We start from the raw sequence: 21,805 nt of genomic DNA on the forward strand, positions 1-21,805 counted from the left end.
AAGAAAGGGATTTTGATGAGACTCCTTTCCATTTACCAATCAACAAACCTCTTAAAGGAAAACAAACATATGTGTCATTTGGGTTTATCAGTTAATCAGGCTAGAAGCTTGCTTTAAAGTCCAAAAGGTCAGTGGGGCTTTATTATTTCCCACTGAGACCGGAATAATTGTGTTTGGAGCTAAACGCCCTAGAAAGGATGTAAACTTTGACCTCTATTGATAACGGAAGCAATTTTGGAGCAATTCCCTTCTCACATAAAACAAGATTTAAAGACCAACTTCTTTTATTTACTGAATAACACCAACATCATAAATATCTGGTTCAAGAGCAAGACAAGGAAACTACATGCATTTGTAACTTCTAAGATGGAATATTTGTATTCTTTCTGCCAACTTAAATCCTCAAACCCCACTTATCAAAGATGGTGGAAGACGGTGGCCTAATTCTCATCAAGCTGCGGGGGGTTTCTCCATGTTAAAAGGGAGTTGTTCCTCTCTACTGTCACCCCATGCTTTGCAAAGAAGAGGAATTTCAAAGAGGAGGGAAAAAATGTGAAAATATCTTTTGCTTTTGGTTTGTTGTCATATTAAATAGTTTTTTCGGTCATTGAATAAATATCAAAGATAACATGGGTAGATAAAAGAAGCAGTTATATAAAGATACTTTTAATCATTTTCAATACTACAGTGGAAGTATGAGTAAACACAATTGCTCCCCTAGAAAAAACACATATTTTGGAAAGCTAAGTTTTACTCAACAAGCCTAGGACACCTTTAGCAAATCTGGAGAAAACATATTAAGCTTTCCATTTACCAACAAGGTTCCAACCGTCCCCAATTGTCACGAAAATATGGATCCTGACCAAAAAACAAAAAAAACAAAAACAAGATTCTAGACACAAGCAGCCAAAATGATCTTCCGCTGTAGGGTGGCTGGGCTCAACCTTTGAGTCAGGAGCTTGATGTAGAGCCGCTGCTTCTCCGCAGCGAGAGTTAAGGTGGTTCGGGTCTGTTATCACGAGGCCTCCTGGGCCAAAGAAGGCCCAGGAGGCCTCGTACTTGGAGGAGACCCCTGGGAAGTCCCAGTATTTCCTAAAGATACTTTATATCCCTTCTGGGCCAGGGAGTTAGGCAACTATGGATCTCCAGAAGGAACTAGAGAGCTTTGCCAGAGAAAGGGATGTTTGTGTTTCCCTCCTGCACCTGTTATCCCCTTGAACCAATATCTGATAAGCAGAAGACAATTAATAGACGGATGGATAATCAACCAGAATCAATCAAAATTTTAATAGTTGAATAATACTAACTGACACTGCAGGAGAACAGGATTGTTCCTGAATGCTGATTTAATCAGCTTTTTCCAGTCTGTTTTCAGACAAGGGTCGTGTTTGGCGCCATCTGGTGGCAGAAAAAAGCAGTTCACGCTTTCTCGGTTTATTTCAGTTTATTTGATAACTCTTCTGCATATATGACCAACAACGTAACAAACAGGATTGTTGTAGTTAAAAACACGATGAAACATTAACAGGATGATGTGAAACACTTAAAACCACTGATACACAGAGAGACTTTTGGCTTCTTCAGACAAGTTTGGCAGCTTTGTTTTCAGAGGGAGGTGTACCTGAAGATCTGCGGTCTGCTGGCTCCACAAGGAAGGTGAAATACGACTGAAGGCCAAACACAGCATCTTCAGCTGGACCTGAACGCTGAGGACGGAGCCACATAAATTCATGCAGAAGGAAATATACACTGAGCGGGTGAGCCTACATGGTCTCGAAAGGTATATCTTTGAAGCAGTTCCGCAGTTTGTGCCTCTGTAGGTTTGTTTTTGTATGATTGCATAAAAATGTGTGCAGTGAAGCAGACTTCTCTTACAGCTGCTGAAGGACATCACCCAAACTAAAAAAAGTATTTGCTGGAATGTTTTAATCGTGTGTCTAAATGAGATACAACACAAGACATTTACACATAAACATCAAGATTTTATCCTTAGACTCTGGATTTCATGAATCTACTCTAAATGCTGAAGAGCCTGTCAACAATGAAATAAATGCGTAGCTAACTGAGGAGTTTCCATACCTAAAGCTGATCGGATCTGATATGGTCTGGTTCTAGAGCGATTCTTTGTTGGTTCCACAGAAACCCAGCAGAGAGGCGGTTCATCAGCATGAATCACTGGATTTGTCTTATTAAGCACAGAAATAGACGTCTGCATATCAGAAGCTGGGTTTATAATTGGCTGAGCCATCTCATTAGCTCTCCGAGGCCCCAGCCCTCGTAGAACCTGGCATTTGTCCGGTTCTTTAAAGCACTTTTCTTTCACAGGGTCAGAAATCACCTTTTGCGGGGCTAGTCCTTTGAAGGACGCATCCTTTTTGAGGTTGAAGGCCCTGAATCATGGCCGAGCCCATGGTTGCTACTCATCATCAGAGCCGTCTCTGTTACCGAGAAAAACCCGGCAAGTTTCTTTCACTCGGAACCAAATTGTTTTGTTCGGGTACAGAACAGAGCTAAAGTTGCCGCAAATAGAAAGAAGTGGAGCGCTAGAATAATTGTAGCCAGTTTGGTGGATCCTCAACATGTGGTAATAGATTTTATATTTCTATGTCCACCGTTAAAACACTTTTCTTTGAGGGAACTCAGCTGAACTTTCAGAGGAATCGTATTTCAGAAAGCAGGTCTTTTGTGAGAAGAACCTGTCCTTCAGTGGACCCTGTAACTGGATGGTTTGCTGTTGGCTGGGCACACCCTTTAAAGGACTTTTAGAGGGTAAGACCTTTATAGGATCTGTCCTCTGGAGGATTAAGCCCTTGAAATGAGGTCCAGCTCACGATCTCAACATGAAAAACGTCCTGTGAGTTTTCATAGCTGACTTCCCCATTGTGTTAATGGTCTTGACATTGCTGGTATAAAATCAGTGACCCCCATAATACATAAATCGCAGCTTAATCTCAGCAGCAATATAACTTTTGTTTGCTATGTCAAGGCAGCATAGGTCAAAGGTATGCTAACATGATAATGAGCTGGTCCTTTGGAGGATCCAACCTTTATGGCGAAATCACCTTTTAAAGGTAACATCTGCTTGGTGAGCCTGAACTTTGAACAGCTGAATCTTTTGACAGGCACTTCCTCTGAAGAACCGGCGCTTTAAAGAACTAATCTTTCAGACAGCCTGTCTTTGAGAAGACCCAGCTTTCTGAATTGGATTTCAGCTAACAATGTTTTTTTTGTTTTTTTTTTTAACATCAGAGAACTCATTATTATTGAGAAATATCTCATTGTTTGCCCATCAATCTGTTTCTGACTGGCTGGGGTTCTGTTTTTGAGCAGTCTTTAGGAAACTGGTATAAAAACAATAGCAGAACCAGAGTTGGCTGCAACTTAAAAAAAAAAAAAAACCTGGTGCTAAGAAAGATCTAGAATCAGTTTGGTGGGACACTCCATACTTTACACTCTACACCAGATTTAGGTGGTGATAGATTGCATATATGCTCCATTAAAGAAACACCCAGTTCAGATATAATCACATGATGAAGGATTGGCTCTACAAAGGATGCAGACTTTAAAGGACCAGATGTTTGGAGGTGTCATATTTCAGAACGTCTATCTTCTGGAGGCCTTAGCCTTTGAAGAACCACTCTGCAACCTCTGTGCTCCATGGAGGATATCTGCTTTGTACCTGGAGGCTTTATTCTTTGCACATCAGCAGCAGTCGCAATCTGTGGCCTTCTAGCTTTACTTATATATCTGCTTATATTCCATAGCAAACAAGGTAATAAAACTCCCTCAAAGTTGCATGTTGATAAAAGTTTGTTCATAACACAGTAGTTTTTGAATATTTTATATATTGGTCTCTCTTTTCTAACTTATGCCCTGACTCACAATAATCTTACAGCGGCCCCTGAGTTCATGGATGTTCATGTTTATAATCCATGTGGTCTTTAACGTCCTAAACAGGACCTAAATGACTGTGCTTTTTAATGCCCGTGTACATTTGGTGCTAAAGGGATATCTTTGCTTGTGATTCAGAAATCCTACTCCTAAAAATAAATATGCATCTCTGAATTTGCTTCACTGGAGGCACAAACTGAACCAGAGTTAACCGCGAGTGCATTGTTTTGACTTCATGATGCACAATATTCCAGTAAAAAAAAAAAAAAAAAAAACGCTGAAGGAGCGCTAACAGAGGATGTTGTGCCAGGATTAGGGCTGAACATCGATCTACACACTACATTGATAGCAGCATCAAGGAGACATGGAGCACAGTTTATAAGTGCAGAAAACAGAAGACAACTAATAGAGCAGGAGTAAATTCTCAAACAGAGCCCTTTTTCATTAGAATTGCTTGGACCTTTAAAATAATGGTGTTGTTAGCTGCAAATGAAACCCCATTTTCCCCGGGCAGGTGGATGTGGATAAAAGTGCTTCCTTTTTTTTTCATTATGCGGAGGATGTGTAACAGATTTTTTGAGAAAATATCAGGTATGGACACGTGTGCAGAAACACAACCTTCATATTAATAGGCCATCTGCACACGTTTCACATAACCCAAACTTCTTATGAAAATACTAAACCTCTTTTCTTATTGTTTTTTTTTTTCAGGTTAATTGGGAACTAATCCCTCTGCATATAATATAGTTACTACTAGCACATATATAGAAGCTGGAAAAATGTAAAAACACACTGATGTTAGCGGCATAGAATTTTTTTGCCGTCGGCTAACCAAAAAGCCATTCAAGGGATTCTTTTATTTATTTATTTTTTAAACAAACATGAATTTAATGCTTTTGAAGCTTTCTTGGGGATTGTACTTTAAATTACAAATTTTTATTTGCAGTTTATTCATTTGCAACAATTAGTTGATTACCTTTTTTACCATAGAACAGATAAATTGATGGTAAGACATAAAACAGCCTGTATATTTCTAGAACCTACAAATTACTTTCCTGGAACACATTTCCTGTTTATTTTCTGGGATTTTTAAGGGTTCTTGCAGAACTTATTTTTTACTTTCCTGAAACTTACAGGCTATTTTCAGTAGGCTTTTCCTGGGAAGGCTGGTTGCATTCATGTATCTTAAAGGGTACTGCCAGGATTTGTAGGTTATTTTCTATTAACTGTGGGCATTTTCCAGTGACCTTAAAGTTACTTTAGGTTTCTTAGTTCCTTTCCTGAAACATACAAGTTACTTTAAAGCAGAACTTTATGGCCAAATTGCCATTTTTGCCCTCAGTTCAAAATTTTTTATGTTGTCATTTTTTAAAGAACCACCATTTCATTTTCTAAGTTCAGGTTTTGAAATAACGAAAAACCTAAGGCTTTAGCTAAATGAGGGCTGATACATGTTCTCCCACTGGACGTTGTTATGTGTGGAAAATTATTTAAAAATAAGCACAAATGAGTTTCCAAATGAATGACAAGAAAAATAGGTCTAGAAAATATTGCTGGTATTTTTCCTTTTTTTCAGTTGTGAAATTATTATTTTTTTAAACCTTTTAAAACCAGAATTTGACACTCCATCTATATTTAAAAGCATTTGTTGATTCAGTTTTTAGCCAAAGTTATACTCATTAGGTCTTATAGGCCTGTTTCATGGATGTTTTTAAATTTTATTAGCAGATAATTTTTCTGGACTAGTTGGCAATTTTGCTGGAACTTAAAAAAACGCTTCATGAACCTAGAGGTTTACCAAAACTTACAGACTGATTTCCTGGAAACCTACCAAGGACTTTCCCAAGAGTTACAGTTTATTTTTTTCACAAAAAAAAAACAGGTTATTTTGTTTTTTGTTTTTTTGTCTTTGGTTCTGCATAGGGCAACATTTGTAGGTTTTCGGAGAGTAACCTCGGGGTTCTAATAACGAAATTAAATTGTACGTTACAGCAAAATACAGTCTATGTTAAAGGAAAGTCATACGAGAGTAACATGTAAGTTAGCTAAATTTAACCATAAAGTTTTGCAAAAAAAAACGTGTCATTTCCAAGAAAGGATCCTTTAAGTATTAAGAAAGTACCCACTAAATTTCCAGGAAGTAACATTTAGGTTCCCAGAAAATACTGGTGGCAACCCGTTGAACCAAATGTTTTAAGCAGTGTTTTCTGTTATATTCTTCCATCTGTTAGTAAGTAAGTTGTAAACCTAAAAAGGTATTTAAACTGCAGTGTAAACTCACCTTGAACATTTTGTCACTTACTTTAGACTCTGTTTGAGAACTCAGAGTGTCCTCCATCCTTTTTCTGGAGAACGTACTCATTGCTTTTTCTGACTTCTTGTTTCCTGATTGATATGTAGGTACAAAAGAACAGCGAGAAGAGCAGGCCACACAAAGGTAGAGAATACTAAATACTTCGGATTTAGCGCCTGAACTTACAGAAGACATCACCTAAAAAGTTCCCCCAGCTGAGACGAGCTGATGTGTCCGCCCCAGACAGTGACCCTGAATGCATTGTCTGTTATCTGAGATAGGCTATGGCTTTGGAAGGGGGTGTATCAGAGGAAAACCAAAATCCAAACGTCCGTCCTCCTTTAAAATGTTTTCAAAGGGTCAATTTTCTTTTATTTTTTTCCCCTTCATCTGTCTCACTTCATTTTAGAAAAATAGAAATCAGGAAAAACATTATTATAAAAATAAACCAAAATGTTCGTCCAGATTCTACATCCACATGACAACTTCACAGAAATATGGATTTATATTGCACAGCGAGGGATTTCCTCCAATAGGAAGTAAATCACTGACACGATCTGTAGAAAAAAAAGAAACACATTAAATCGATCCAAAGATGAAAATCCTGGATGTGTTTTATTGTTTTTTTTTTTCTTTCTTTATTTCCACAGAGAGACAGTAGCTCGATTCCCAGTCCCTCCTTCATCCATCAGGAAGGGAAAAAAAAATCCTCCAAAGCTGCTGCAAGGGAAGAGTAAAAATCCCAAAACAGGATGAGTTTTGGTTGAAGGCACAGAGTTCCAAGAACAGGAATGTTGATTCTGACTGGAAGCGCAGCAGATGGTTCCGGTCCCGCAGTCCGATAGATGGTCGGAGGGGCAGGGCTTCGACTCTCTGTGGAGACAAGAAGACACACGGCGATTTAGTTTCTCTTCAAGTTATTCACCATTCCTGCCTCTAAATTCATCCTGAGGTAGTGTTTTAGGTGCAATAATCACTGAACATCACCCTAAACTAACCACACCCACAGCAAAACATGGTGGTGGCAGCATCATGCTGTGGGAATGCTACTCAGTGTCAACAGGAAACAGGCCAGCAATGATAGATGGAGCTCATCACAGGGCAATACTGGAGGAAAATGTTGTTGTAAAAGGTGGAGGTTCACCTTTCAGCAGGATAACCGTCCTAAACGCGCAACCAGAGATACAATGGACTGGCTTAGGCTACGTTCACACTGCAGCCTGAAGTGACCCAATTCCGATTTCTTTGCCCATATGAGACCTGGATCTGATCTTTTCATGACAGTCTGAACGACACAGATCGGATTTTTAATGCGACCCAGGTCGCTTGGATATGTGGTCCTGAATCCGATACGTATCTGATCTTTTCAAATGCGACCTGTGTCTGTACGGCCAGGTCGCATTTATCCGACCTGTACGTCACTGATGCTTGACAAACATCACGGTGGACCTGTGTATGCCAAAGAGGTTGGCTAAAAAAAAAAAAGAGGTTGGCTATTGTGCGGTAACAAACACCTGTTGTAAATACAGCCCCACAGCAACGCATTTACTCGCTGCTATGGCCGCCGAAGATGTGTTTTTACGTGAGAGCGCTAAAGAGATCCGTTCAGACGCACATAAAGGTTGCCTTTGTCATTCGAAAATCATGAATGAAGTCCGTATCAGTAAAGCAGCTTACGCCGCTAAAATTTGGCTCTCTTCCTTTTCGATCTTCTTAAAAAGATTGCGTTGGTAATGTGCTGCTCCGGTTGGAGAATAACGTAAAGAACGCAACATACGCTGCAGCATTACGATTCCTGTTTACTTCCACAAACAATGAGCACGCTTTGCTACGTATGACATCATCGCGTCCTCTACTGCGCATGCGGGACACTGAGGCGTATGAATGCAGTTCACACAAGAGATCACATACAAGTCGCATATATTTGGAAATGTGAACGGACACGCAAAAAAATCCGATTTCACAAAAAAATCGGAATTGAGCATCAAGGCCTGCAGTGTGAACGTAGACTGAGATCAAAGCGAATGGCCTAGTCAAAGTAAGATCTAAATCCAGGTCAGAATCTGTCTCAGTTTTACAGAAAAAAACATTTTGGACGCTCACGATGCAAAGCCGGTAGAAACTTACAAGGTATTTACACAAGACGGCTGAATGTAAAAGCACACCACACTTTTCAGATGTGTACAACACTTTTAAAACCTGAGTCGCGCACTACTTTGTCCCTATTACATGTATTCCAGGTAATACAGATTTCTGTGACATGAAAAAATAGAACATTTCAAGGTGTACGTATACTTTATCAAGCCATTGTGAGCAGAAAACTGACTGCTGACATCTAATCTGCATCTTATGACATGAATAAACAGGCCGGTCTCTTTACTCATGAAATGTGTGAGGTTTCAGCAGATCCCAGCCATCCTGAGGGTGCGAGGTCTCCCCAGGCTGCTCCACCACTTAGGGTCTTTGTGTTCCTCCGCCCCCACCTTAACGCCATCTTCCTCGAAGTTAATCCCCCCCATCAGCGGCAGATGGTCCAGGGAGCATCCATGGCTGTGCCCTCAACAGCTCCTGTAGTTATGAATGATTGCGCGGCCGTGGGCATTAAGTTGGATCAGTGTAATCCATCGTAGCATATGCAGCAGCTAAATCCAGTGGAGAGGAGGACTTTCCTTCTTTGATTTCCCTCCATAAAGAATGTCCAAGAAGGCCAGGAGGTGTTAGCTTGGCTCGCCGCGCCTCTCTGATGCTCATTTATCTTGATACAGATTGCCATCAAGGTGTCCTCCGTCCAAGGCGCCGTCTTATTATCCCACTTAAGACTTTGGTTTTCTTCTATTTAGGTGTTAAAGATGGCGATAGTTTGAGGTTTCCTCCAGCTAAACCCATACAGTTCACTCAGTAATTTATTCCTTTTTTCTGCCCTGATGCTTTGATGCTCTCCTTGGTCTACGCTGATGTTTCCCTTTGACAATGAGAAGATTTCGCTTTGGATCCTGATCTCGAGGTTCCTTCACTAAAGGGTTTTAGACTCTATTCGGTTGCCGTGCCTTCCAACCTCTAAAAGCTCACGAAGCTCTGCAAGAACTCTACAAGAAGCCCCAAGGGATGAAACACAATGAATAACTCAGACAACACAAGGGGAACGAGAAGAATCAGGGGGAACCATCATAGGAGGAAAAACCCTCCATGGAAAGTACCACCGGGAGAAAGCGGAAGTTCCTGATAAGACCAAATCCAAGAGGCCCCAGAAACAATGCAAGAAATCATTGCAGGTTGTACGTAGAACAGTGTGTTATGGCTGTAGGTTTTGGGTCATTTTGCATCTGCATTATTAAACCCAGTCCCATTAATTTGACTGCATTTAGCTGGATTTGAGTAAACAGTACGTCTCTGAACACCTCAGGATTCCTTCGTCTGCTTCTATCCTGTCCAACGTAATCAATAAACCCAGCGCCTCTGGCAGCAATGCTCCGTCAAGCCGTCACACTGCCTCCACCGCATGGCAGATATTAAAGAGCTGAACTCCTAAACCCTTCATCCGCTTTGAATGTGGATACCATCAAAAGGAGTCTGCAAAATATGTTCATGTCAATTAAGTGACTGCAATTGGGATATGTCTCAGTAAAAAGGTGTCAGTAAAAAGTGTCCAAATATGTATGGCCCTAACTATACATAATAATAATAATAAAAATAATAATAATACAAAAATAATATTATAATAATATTATAATAGCGTTATTATTATTACTATTATTTCTTTTTTTAGTATTAGCAGTAGTAGTAGTAGCAACATTATTATTATTATTATTATTATTATTAGTAGTAGTAGTAGTAGTAGTAGTAGTAGTAGTAGAAGTAGTAGTGGTATTATTTTTTTCTAGTGTTAGTTGTAGCAGTAGTAGCAGTATTATTATTACTATTATTATTAGTAGTAGTAGCAGTAGTAGTAGTGGTATTATTATTATTATTATCATTATTATTATTATGCATCTGTGACAGTCAGTTTTATTTTTCATTCTAACTTCAATGAAATGTGTCCTATGCATTCATCCGATCTCTTAGAAAGCAGTGGGGCTGCCACTGTGGGGGCTGAGGGTCTTGCCATTCCCAGGATGCAAACAGACATGCAGACCTACACAATTTAAGGTTAAAGTAATTTATTATAGAGGGTAACAATGTTCTGTCTACATTAAATTACTTTTATTTATTATAAATGGTTGCAATCTTTAGTTCAGATGTCTAACTTTGGTTTAAACTTACATATAGCAGATCATAAATCAGCTGCAGAGGAAAACTCAATCTCTTTGTCCTGAAGCTCGTGTTTGTTTAACTCTCTGGTTGTCCACTAGGGGGAGCTGTAGGATCTCTACACAGTTCTGAGGCCGTGTGGTTTTGTTGACTTCAGTTGCTCTGCTGCCAGGTGGCTCCGTGGTTTCTGATAAACAGATCTTTGAGAGTCAGTGAAGCTCTCTGATCAGGACCGACTCGTTTCTTTGAATGTTTGTGTTGAAACTGTGAGGCCGATGCCGCCTCTACCACACACACTCTCTCTGACCTTTCCAGATGTAATTTTGCATAAAGATGAAGATGGAGTCATTTGGGTGCGCACGCCCCAGTTGTCACATTAAACCCTGGGTGACGTTAAGCTGAACCGTGTTGTGTTTTCTGCAGCTATCTGCAGATTATGTGCATGTTCTTTCTGTGTTGCTGCCTGATTAAAAGCACAGAACGCAGCAGTTGGACGAGATGATTCACTGCTGAGGCCGTGAAACATCGCACTAACCTGCAGGGCTCTTCTTATTTTGTTTTTGTCTCCCTGCTGTTGCTGTCAGCTCACAGAGGACAGGTCTTCTGTTTCTGCTGCCACCTCTGGTTTACTGTCGTCCCTTGGTTCCACGGGGACGGCTTCCCGACACCCGAAACAGCTGAGTTAGCACGGGGCCCTTCCCGACCTTGACCCCCAGTCCTCTGACTCGCACTGTCACGACAATAAGCGTTTCGCTCGGGGGTCGTTTGCAGCCGTCACTTCGGCTCTGCGCGCGGCGTCGTGAAGTCGGGCAGCGAGGCTAATGAGCTGAAAATAAATCATGACAGCAACGACGCACCGAGTCCCAACAGTCACTGTATACATTCAGCTCACTTACAAGAGGATACATGTAAAGCCCATCATGGTAAAGACCAACAGAGCCTCCTAATACAAAATCATCCTCAGGACAACGTCACATGGTGCGCCGTGTTAGCCCAGCACCTTCCTAGATCCACTTTCAGCTGTGGAGGAATTTCAGCCTCCTTTTATTGCAAACGTTGCTCCAGTTAGTTCATTTGCACAACTTTCTTATGGCTCTACCATAGAAATTCGATTAAATTGATGACTAGACTTTGACCAGGCCACTGAGACATCCTGATTCTCCCGTCTCCAGGGTTCTGGATCAATGTCCTAATGATTCGGTTTATGTCAGGCTTTAGCTTTTGGACAAGCGGCCTCACATTTGTAACCTGACTCTCGCCAGATTGATATCGCTCCGCCTAGCTTCACTCACATCCATCTGGGACATCGCCCATAGAGTGACTTCTCTTTTATTGTCCAGCCAATCAGGACGCAGGGCTGGAGTTTCATAGATGTGACGTAGTGGAGAAGTGACCGTGAGACTGTTTTGATTCAGACAATGGCGGCTCGCATCGAGGGATCAAGCGTTAACATTGATGCTGCTATTTCTTCAGTGTTGTCCAATCTACCTAATATTGTTTCATTAAAAGAACATCAGAGAACGGCTCTGAAGGCTTTTGTTGGTGGAAACAATGTTTTCGCCCTTCTCCCGACCGGATTTGGCAAGTTTTGTTTTCCGGGGCGCGTCCGCCGCGGTTAGCGGTTAGCGTGAACCATGTTAGGAGGCCTTTAGTCCTCGACGCGGTCGGCCCGGGATCGACTCCGACCTGCAGCGCTTTGCCGCCTGTCTTCCCCCTCTTCCTGTCAGCTCACTGTCAATAAAACGCGTGCCACTAGAGCTGCAAACACATTAAAAAACAAAAAAAAAGTTTAGTTTTTTCCTGCGTCGCTCTCACAGTGTCACGGGTTAGCTTCAGTTTGAGTGGTTGAAATAGCACGTCGATAAAGATGACAGACAAGTGGCTTATCCAATCATATGCAAGGATTTTTGATAAGGCCCAGCCTTCAAAAAAGGCAATTCCTATGGAGAGGTCCCAGATGGATGTGAGTGAAGCTTGGCGGAGCGACATCCATATGGCTAGAGTCAGGTTATCACATTTGAGCGTGGAAGACAAGCCCAAGTTACCAGCCGCACAGCACCGTGCGTGGCCGTTAGTATGAGGTGCTTTGTGCAGATGTGGTCGGTTTTCTCCAAACATGAAGTTCTATATTATACGGTCAAATCATGACTTTGGTCTGAACACTGTTGTTCTTGAAGCCTTGTGGTTCTTTTTGATGCAGCTGAATGAATAAGTCCTGGTGCCTCTTTTTTAGAGATCCTTCCTTACAAGTTATACTTGTTCGGTCTTGTGCTGATTGACCTGTCAGGACTTTTAACATTTAACCCATTTGGTTTTTATTTGGGTATTCTGAGTTGTCAGTTTTGTCCATAATGTTTTTCCGTACTCAGCTTTCAATTGTTGGTGTTGAGTTTCTTTAGTTCTTTCTGTTGTTCTGCTTTTTGCACAAAAAAATGACAATAAAAAAACACTTTAGTGTTTTTTTAGTGTCATTTTTTTTTTTTTTTTGCTATTAAGATCCTTTAGTCAGTAGGTTTTCCCTTTTTGTTAGTTTCTGTTCCTCAGTTTCACAGTAACTTGGTTCTTATCCACCTTCCAAGTAGCTTACAAGACCGTTTCTTTCATTCCCTGCTGGATCCTCTGCTTTTCCCTTTTCCCCCTTTTCCTCACAGACACAGAAAACTCTGAATTTTTGTTTTTACTTCATTAAAATATTTTGTCTCTCTCCACGTTTCTCCCACCCTCTGCCTTTTGGGTCCTTAACTACACCAAAATGGGGCTGTAACTTGCCAACTGAAGCAACTATGCAAACCGTTGTTGGATTAACGATGTGGATGAGAAAACAGGTTTGACTGATTATGTACATTGCAAAAGTATGTTAACCTTTCAACACTGTCTTTCATTATAGCTGCTAACCTCAAGGTGTTCTTACTCCGAACCACACAATAATGCAACATTGCAAAGAGCAATTATTTTTTTTTTAAAACCAAAGACAATCTGAATCAAAGGCCAAAATATCAGTTTTGGTTTCTTGTGACAAAAGCACTTTCTTCCGCTTGTTTGTGAAGTCCCTACATGACCAGTGGAAAACTGCAAACAGGACTTCCTGTGTTTTTTTACTTCATAATTGTGCATTACTTTATGTTGGTCAATCACATCTAATTTCAATAAAATTTGTGGTTGCAGTGTGACAGAATTTAAAAAAAAAGGCAACATTTATGAGTACTGTTGTAAGTAACGGTAAGGATCGAAGATTTAAAATGTTTTTTCCTGCAGGCCATTCGCTGTCTGAAATCTGTTCAGATCCTTTTATTTTTGTCATATCTGTGTAATGATTTCTAAAACCATTTGGATCAGGCTAAATCCTGGTCCTGCTGGGATTTGTGATGTCTGCTTTTAAGGATGTAATGCTCTGCTCGCTACATGATCCATCAGTGATGCTGAGTGAGACGAGGCTCGCAAAGTTTCCGACCTGTAAAAAAAGCCAACTCGCTTTAAGTTAAGACCCCAGCGATGAACTCTATCAAAGAAAAACATCCACTTCATCTTATCTTATTGGGATTGTCATGATTTTTTTTTACTGACTTCTAATTAATAAATACATTCTTTTTACAGCTAAAAGAAATACAATGATCATGGGAAATGTTTTGATGCCATTTTAACATTACTCCCCCTGATGTATTTGTTGCAGCGTAAATACAGAATATAAACATTAAATTCAGCTTCCAAAGGGAATGAAAATGTTCTCCTGCTCCATAGAATGATGTGATTAATATTTAATTCCTGCAGCAGCGTCAACAGCAGCACCCAAATGCCCAGTACGCCTGGAGACAACGGCGCCCTGGTGCCATCATCCTCATGCCCCTCGGTCCTGATGAAAACTCATAGCGGCATCAAATGGCATGTCTAATTATTGGAGACTAAACTAATTCAAGGTTTTCCTTACAAGCATACATTATCTACTGGGACAACTTAAGCTTTGCTGGAAGGCCTGCAAGAAGGAAACGTTTGTTCTCTAAGAAAACCATGACGCTTAAACTAAAGTTTGCAGGAGAGGACACAGACAATGATCAGTACTGGAGCAGAACAGGACCCTGCAACATGACCTTAATCCAAAATGTGCCATTACATCCACCAAGAAGTGGCTAAAAATGACAAAAAGGCCAGATCTTGATCTCACCGGGATGATTTATAACTGGCTCAACATGCAGTAAAACCCCTCAAACATTTCACAGCTGAAGCCTTCACCAGACCGATGTCAGAGACTGGTTGAGCAAAGAGAATGGACAAAGGAATGGGTGGACAGATGGATGGATGGATGGATAGAATAGGATAGATTAATGGATAAAAGGAAGAGTAGAAAACTGCTTTCATTTAAAAAAAATAATTCAGATATTTATCATACTGATGATGGGATAGATAAAAAAGTCTGTAAATATCTGTTTTCCATACTCAATTTTCTTTTTTTCTGCAGCAGACCTGGAAAATAACTCCCGACTTTTTCAGACTGTGTGGGAACCCATCAGAAGCTCCGGGAGGGCGGTTTAAGCCTGAAAGGAGCTTTTGGTTTGATATTCCTCCAGGCAGCCGTGGAAAAGAGCTTCTTAGTAGGATGCAGTTGTCTTAAGGGAGCTCTGAAAGACCCGTTTGGTTTTAGGTTTATTGCTGTCAATTCAAACCCTTCATCTTCTTACCCTGTGGCATCATTCGTAACCGTCAAAACCAAACGTGTGGCGGCATTCATAAAACCTCTCGCATCGTGTTGGTGTTTGCACAATAAACATCGCAGTCACATGTTGAGCGGATGCACATAAGAAACCAATAATATCTGCTGCTGAAGCTGTACGTGTGCACGTGCGTGACGTACAGTTGCAGGTTAAGACGAGCTCACATTTGGTTTGTAAAATGTTCCTGTTGGCTGAGCAGAAGCGTTCTCCTGTTGTGACAACTTTTCTGCTCCAGTTCATCCTGGTTATTTAACAGTCGGAGATGAATGAGAGAACATTCGGCGCTGCTCACAGCCCACGACTTCACACCCTCGTCCTCTCTGGGAGCGAAGTGTGATGGTGATGAGCTGTCGGGGAGACGGTCTGCTGCTTGCAGAGACGGGCCAATGAATTTATTCAGATTTGTAGCATCAAAACGATCAGATTACAGAGCTTTGCCTTTAAAATCGCATTAATCTGTGCCTGAACGACGCTACAAGAGCTCTGACTGAGGTGGTATATTAGTCACCAAAAAGCTTTATCCTTTTTAAAATTTCTGAAAGATTTCAGTCTGGGCAGAAACCTGCAGACGACTCATCAAACCGACGGCTCTAAGGAAGGTTTACATCATATAATGTCTTTATTTTAATTTCCTCCACAGGATCAATGGATTTACAAGAGGCAAGAATAGCATTATAAAGATTTTTCTATGCAATTATATTAGTTTTATTAGCTGAGTATGGTCACTTAAACATCATGGCAATTAGGGAGTTCTGGCGGACATAAACAGCAGAGTTGTAGTGATACAAAAAGAAAAATGTCTAAAATTACTGAATTATTAGTGGATCTGTACAACATGAGCTTCAGGCTGTGGATTAACTCATCATGTAATCTCCACAGGTTTATACTTAAACATGGTAGTGGCAGTATCGTGACGTGGGAATGTTTTTTTTTTTTTTCATTTTGTCAACTTTTTTTTAAGGAAAATATAAAAACTATGAATCAATTCCTTCCACTTGTGTTGATCTATAACATAAAATCACAGTAAAATCCACTCCACGTTGAGGTTGTACCATGACAAAAAAAAAGGTACTGAGCCCCTTCCACTCAGACAGCCCTAAATAAAATCAAAGTGCAGCTATTTACCTTCAGAGGGAAAATATTGAACAAAATATTGGTCCCTGAGCATGTGATTTAATCTCAATGTAAAAACAGAAGTGATTAATTACACCCCTGTCCTTGACACCCTGGGCGCTGATCCATATTGACAATATCGATAAAAACACAGTTTCAAACCTACCAAGACCTGGCCGCCCATCTAAAGGTTTAGGCTTAGTAAGCCGACCATTACTTAGAGTGGCAGCCAAGAGGCTCCATTGTAATTATGTAGGAGCTGCAGAGAGCTACTAACCTGGCCAGCACTCTTGGTTCTGCAAATTATTAACTGGAACTGCTCCGATGAAATCTATTTGGGTAAAGGAGGGACATTCAGCAGGACTTTCCAAGCTGATTGGGTGAAGCGACTCCTAGTTCCCGCCTACCAAAGGTTGGTTTTAGCCAATCAGTGTATCAAATGAAAATGTCATAAGCAGCAGGCACCATGAGAATGCACAAGAAATGATGCTGCTCAAGACGCACTTCTTTGGATAGTGTCACTCGTGACACACTAACTTCCAAAACAAAGGAAGTTATGTTTGCAGTTTTTTATCAAGCCATGCTGGCGACACAACAAATGTTTTGGTCGGATGGGACCAGAACAACGCCTGAACACACCACCCCCCTCCTGTGAGACACGGTGGGGGCAGCATCATGCTGCTGGGAAGCTTTTCATCAGCAGGCACAGTAAAGCTGGTTAGAGTCCATGCCAGGATGGATGAAGACCCGCCTTTCAGCAGGATGATTAGCCTAAACATACATCCAGAGCTACGGTGGAATGGTTTTAGGGCTAAGCCTATTCATGTTCTAGTCAAAGTCCTGACCTAAATGTAGTTAAGAATCTGTTGCAAAACTTGAAAACTAGTGTTCACCGATGCTCTCACCTCAGTCAAAATGAACCTGAGCTATTTTGCTGTGAAAATAATTGAAGTGTTGTAGATGTGCAGAGCTGGTAGAGACCTCTTTCTGTTCGCACATCAAATAAAATCCTCCGCAAACTAACCTGGAATCAAGCGAAGCCCTTTGATTGGCTGCCGTGAGCATGCGACCACGCCTATTGCACACGAACCACCATCAGCAGCTCCCCTCCACACACACTCCCACAGCATCTATTTATACCCGGGGTGAGACATGCTGAACGTTATTACTGAGTAATTAAATCTGTGTGTTCATGCATGACTTCCGTGGCACATGGAGTCAAACGTGCTGCTGTGTCCCATCAGCTGAGAAAAACTAAAAATAAATGTAAATAAAAGCGGAGGGTGATGTGACGCAGCCGCGCCACCTCGTCTGAGGATAATGAAGCAGGATTTTCCCTCCTTTGGCTCCTAAAATAGCTTCAAAACTCTGCGAAGGGTGACGGGAATCCATTACTGACAGCTGTCATCAGACAAGTTTCACGTGTTTTACACCAGATTTATCTGTCAGGTGAATTTACTGGATAAATGTCCCGATTTACTCTGGCTATGCAATAAGAGATTAAATATAGGACAAAAGATTCAAAAGAGAAAGCAGTAAAGATGATCCTTATCATTGTTATTTCTCAGGAGCATCATGTTTTTCCTCCAAACCATTTCTTATTGTTCTTTTCATGGACTTAATCTGGAACTTGTCTGGATTTGGAGATGCAATCTAGACAATAACTGAACTTTTCAAATGTTGATCAGATGTTTCAACTTCACAGCGGAGGTTGGTCAAGCACCACACCATCTTCAACCAGAAAGTAAATTAATTCAATTAAAGAGGGAGAAAAATCCCAGAACCGTATTGCTCCATCTTAATACAACAGAACTGTTGTAAAAAGTGGACCATCAAGAAATGGGCATTTTGCAAGCAAAAAAACATAATCTGGTTTATTTCACTTTCACACTGCACGATTGAAATTGGACCAACTTCTTAAACACATCTTTCACTTACACTGCCTGCTTTATTGGGATAAATAGATGCTGTCCAACATTAACCAGCTATCCACCATGTTGCTCTGAGACCAATAAATGAGACGAGAACAGAAAGAAACAGGAGAGAAAGATAGCCTGAAGCGTAACCCTCCAGAGGGAGATAATGATGAGATTTAAGTTTTTCAGGTCATATATTTATATTTCTAAGTCATGAGTCATTATATTACCAGAGTTTGCTTGTCAAGATCCTACACAGCTTTCGCAAGAACAGAGACATTTGTTCTCTATCCCTGAACTGCAAGAAGACAAAGGCAGCATGTCCTTGACACATTATCTGGGCAGAAGGTTTTTCTTGTGTGGTGTCTGTTAATAAATGCCTATAAACACTTCCCAGTGCTGCAAAAACTGCTTCTTTGGCCATGGCACTGGGTAAGATTAATCAATGTCCAGCCAACACCAAACTGGTGGCCTGAAGCACCAACCTTAATCCTGAAAAACAGATGTTAGTTTGAACATCTTTCAGTGGATGAAAGGAAACCTTCACTTGTTTCAGGGCATATTTTAATGTCCATATTGGGGACAGATCCAGCATCCTGAATTGTCATACGTAAACTGATGTGTCTGCTGGGTTCCTTGGTCTTCATGGTGCTGTTTGTTCATGAAGAAGAGCTGTATTTATGGCTCATCATTGTCACGCTCTCTCCCCTTTTTGTTCATATTTTTTTGGGACTGCTCGGCTGTTCTCTCTCCATTCTCTGCTCCACTCACCATAATCAGCTTCACCTGCTGCTGCCAATTCACACCACACCGTTTCACCTGGGACTACACCTACTTATACTAGGCTCTCACAACCTTTCTCTGCCAGCACATCTCACTGCCTGCATGAATCTTCCCTGTGTTTGTGCTACACCGCCTACTGGTCCTGTGCTCCTGTGCTCGCCCTGCCCGCACTAAATGGATATTCTGCTCCCTGTATGCACCGCCAGTCTTATTGCGTTTTTTTGTGTGGATCAAGTGCTTGCTCTGCCCTCTCTGGAGATTCATTGGCTGCTACTCTGGTCAAACTTACTTCAAGTCATCATTATCTGGTCAGCCTGTCTCAGTCAACTCTATCACCGGCCGGTCCTGTTATCGCCTGTTTTGGTCCGTCATCACCTGCTTGTTTTACCTGTCATCGTCTCCAAACGCTACAATAAACCCATTTTAAACACAGCACCAAGTCCGGCTTAAATATCGGCTTTTCTGGCTCAGTTGTTACACATCATCATAAAATCCATCATGAACTCTATCGTGTGTCTGAGGATGTGTGAGACAACTTAAAAATAACCACAATTAATAAAAAATACAGCTGAGGGAGAAGTGGACCAAAAATATACCAGCAAATCCACTAAAAACCTACTGACAATTAAAAAATAGAAAGCCCTTGGTCTATTCAAAGCCCAGATCCTGCTCTCCTTTAGATGCTGTGGGGTAACTTTAAATGGGGTGAACAATTCCCACATCGCACAGACAAAAGGGAGGAGTGGGCCAAATTTCCAGAGACCAGTTTTTTTGTTTTGTCTATTATCAGATTGGGTTTGGGCTTCCCCCTTTCCAAGGACATCTCAGATCTCCACTAAGTATGGAGCTCATCCACCCCATCCTGCTCCCTCTGTTGGATGGTGCCTTGACCCGCTGGTGCGTAGGTGGTCCTCTGTGTCCGGGACCGGTTGCTCGGGTGTGCGACGGCTCACTCCTGGCGGCTGCTTCGCCCCTGGGCCTCGGGTCTGGGCCCATGGCTGGATCCGCTACCACTATTGAGCATATTTCTTATGGGTAAACCTTAAATACAGAAACGCACTCGCACAAACACCTACAGGTGATCGGATTCAGGCGCTTGCAGATTCACTTCTATGCAGAAAACCCCTATTATTAGCTTTAGCTGTCACTTTATACATCTCATATTAAATAATACGGTATATTTTTCGGTGGTGTATCAAGGCGTTGTTTGATTGTACCTGTAATACTTTTTGCTTTTCTTTTATTCCTCTCTTTGCAGGTGTAGAAGCAGACTCCGAGGATGCTATCTTGTTCTCTCTTTTCCTCTCCTCTTTTTTGTCTTTCATCTTTTTCCCGTTTAGCATTTCGTCTTTTTCTCTTCTTTTTTTTCTCTTTCGCTTCCCGTTTCTGTGTCCATTGAACATGAAATAGTCCCAGAATAAAATCTAATATAGCTTTTTGCATATATAAATCAAGCGGAGCACTAGGGCAAAAGCAGTATCGTTCACTTGTGAAAGTAAAATCTTTTGGGCTCTCTCTGGCATTAAGACAACGAATTCTTAATGACACATTGCCAGACAGGACGCATTAAAAAAATAACTAAACATTTTATAGTGTGTTGCAATTTATTTAGCATTTATAGGCACATGTTTTTACTCAGGAAGATCTCGGATGTTTCCAGTCTTTTTGTTATTTTCTTCTGCCTTTCTCGTTCTGATTTATTGTGTCTGTTGATGTTTTTTTTTGCCTCTTAGTGGTGTATCCACTGGCTTCCAGTTAGTGTTACAATCCTTCCGACCTGCTCCAGTAACCCCTCGATGAACTGCACTGTCGTTCCAGCAGAGTGCTGTTAGAAATAGAGGTTTACCAGTGGCTTTGAAACTGAATAAAATGTGTTTTATAGGAACAGATGGTCCTTAAATGACGGTCCCTTGTGTTGTTCTTTTTACTTTTTTGGCTCCATTGTTGGTGATAAACAAAGATGGCCTTTTTTACTGCACTCATCGCAGACTGTGAACCAAAATGATAATTTTGTTGTTATTAAGAAACTTGTTCCATGTAGCAACACCTTCATGAATTTCTAAAGCAGCACAACCTGATCAGCAGAGAAAATATGTCTCGCAGAATGTTTAATGTATTGTTTTACAAATCTGCCTATTTTTGCTCTCTGCTCTGTAAAAACAGTAACTCCTGCTAAAGCAGAAATATTTGCAGATCTGCTGACGAAAGTAGAATACAAAGTCTTCAGCAATTTTGTTAAACATTACGGAGCAATTTTTATTAAAGCTATAATATACAAATGAAAGAGCAAGAGTTACATGAGGAGTAGAGAGTAGATTTAGATGCAGCTGAGAGGCTCTGAACATCAGATTTGTTGACAACTAGAAACATATCACATAATGCGAGTGTTAATCCTTTAATCTTTGAATTTAGGAGCCTGAAAACTAACATCAGGTCAAATTTTGAAAGTTTTATAACTCACCTTTTCACCTCCGCTATATTCATGCGACCTCCATATGGGTTATTATGCAATGTTATTATACATTCAATTTTTAGTCATTTATGTTGCTGAGGGGTACAGATTTGTAATGTCCAATGTTTTAAAGTGCTGTGGTTTTTGTACACATGTAAGTACAAAAATATAAAAATATTACCTTTAACTTTCAGTTGGTATAATAAAGAGTCCAGATCACCAGACCAGCAAAGACATGGCATGTTAAAGGGAATTCTGATGCCATTGGTGCAGGCCTTCTATTGTTAATACTAAGGGCAGAATGATTGACCTGGTTTAATCCAAAATATGGGAAACAATTAAGACAAATAATTAAGATTAAGACATTTAGTTCTGACTTTTTCCATAATGATGTATTGCTGTT

General features: G+C 40.8%; 1 protein-coding gene across 1 annotated transcript in view; it reads right to left on the reverse strand.

Annotated features, from left to right (window-relative positions):
- Positions 1 to 4,877: 4,877 nt before the first annotated feature.
- Positions 4,878 to 21,805, reverse strand: part of LOC105916192 (potassium voltage-gated channel subfamily A member 1) — a 49,534-nt gene continuing 32,606 nt past the window's right edge. Inside the window, exon 2 of the mRNA XM_036149026.1 lies at positions 4,878 to 7,057. The gene's annotated coding sequence lies outside the window, so the exon portion shown is untranslated. The remainder of the gene's footprint in view (positions 7,058 to 21,805) is intronic.

This window comes from Fundulus heteroclitus, chromosome 17 (assembly GCF_011125445.2).
Source record: "Fundulus heteroclitus isolate FHET01 chromosome 17, MU-UCD_Fhet_4.1, whole genome shotgun sequence".
NCBI classification, from domain to species: domain Eukaryota; kingdom Metazoa; phylum Chordata; class Actinopteri; order Cyprinodontiformes; family Fundulidae; genus Fundulus; species Fundulus heteroclitus.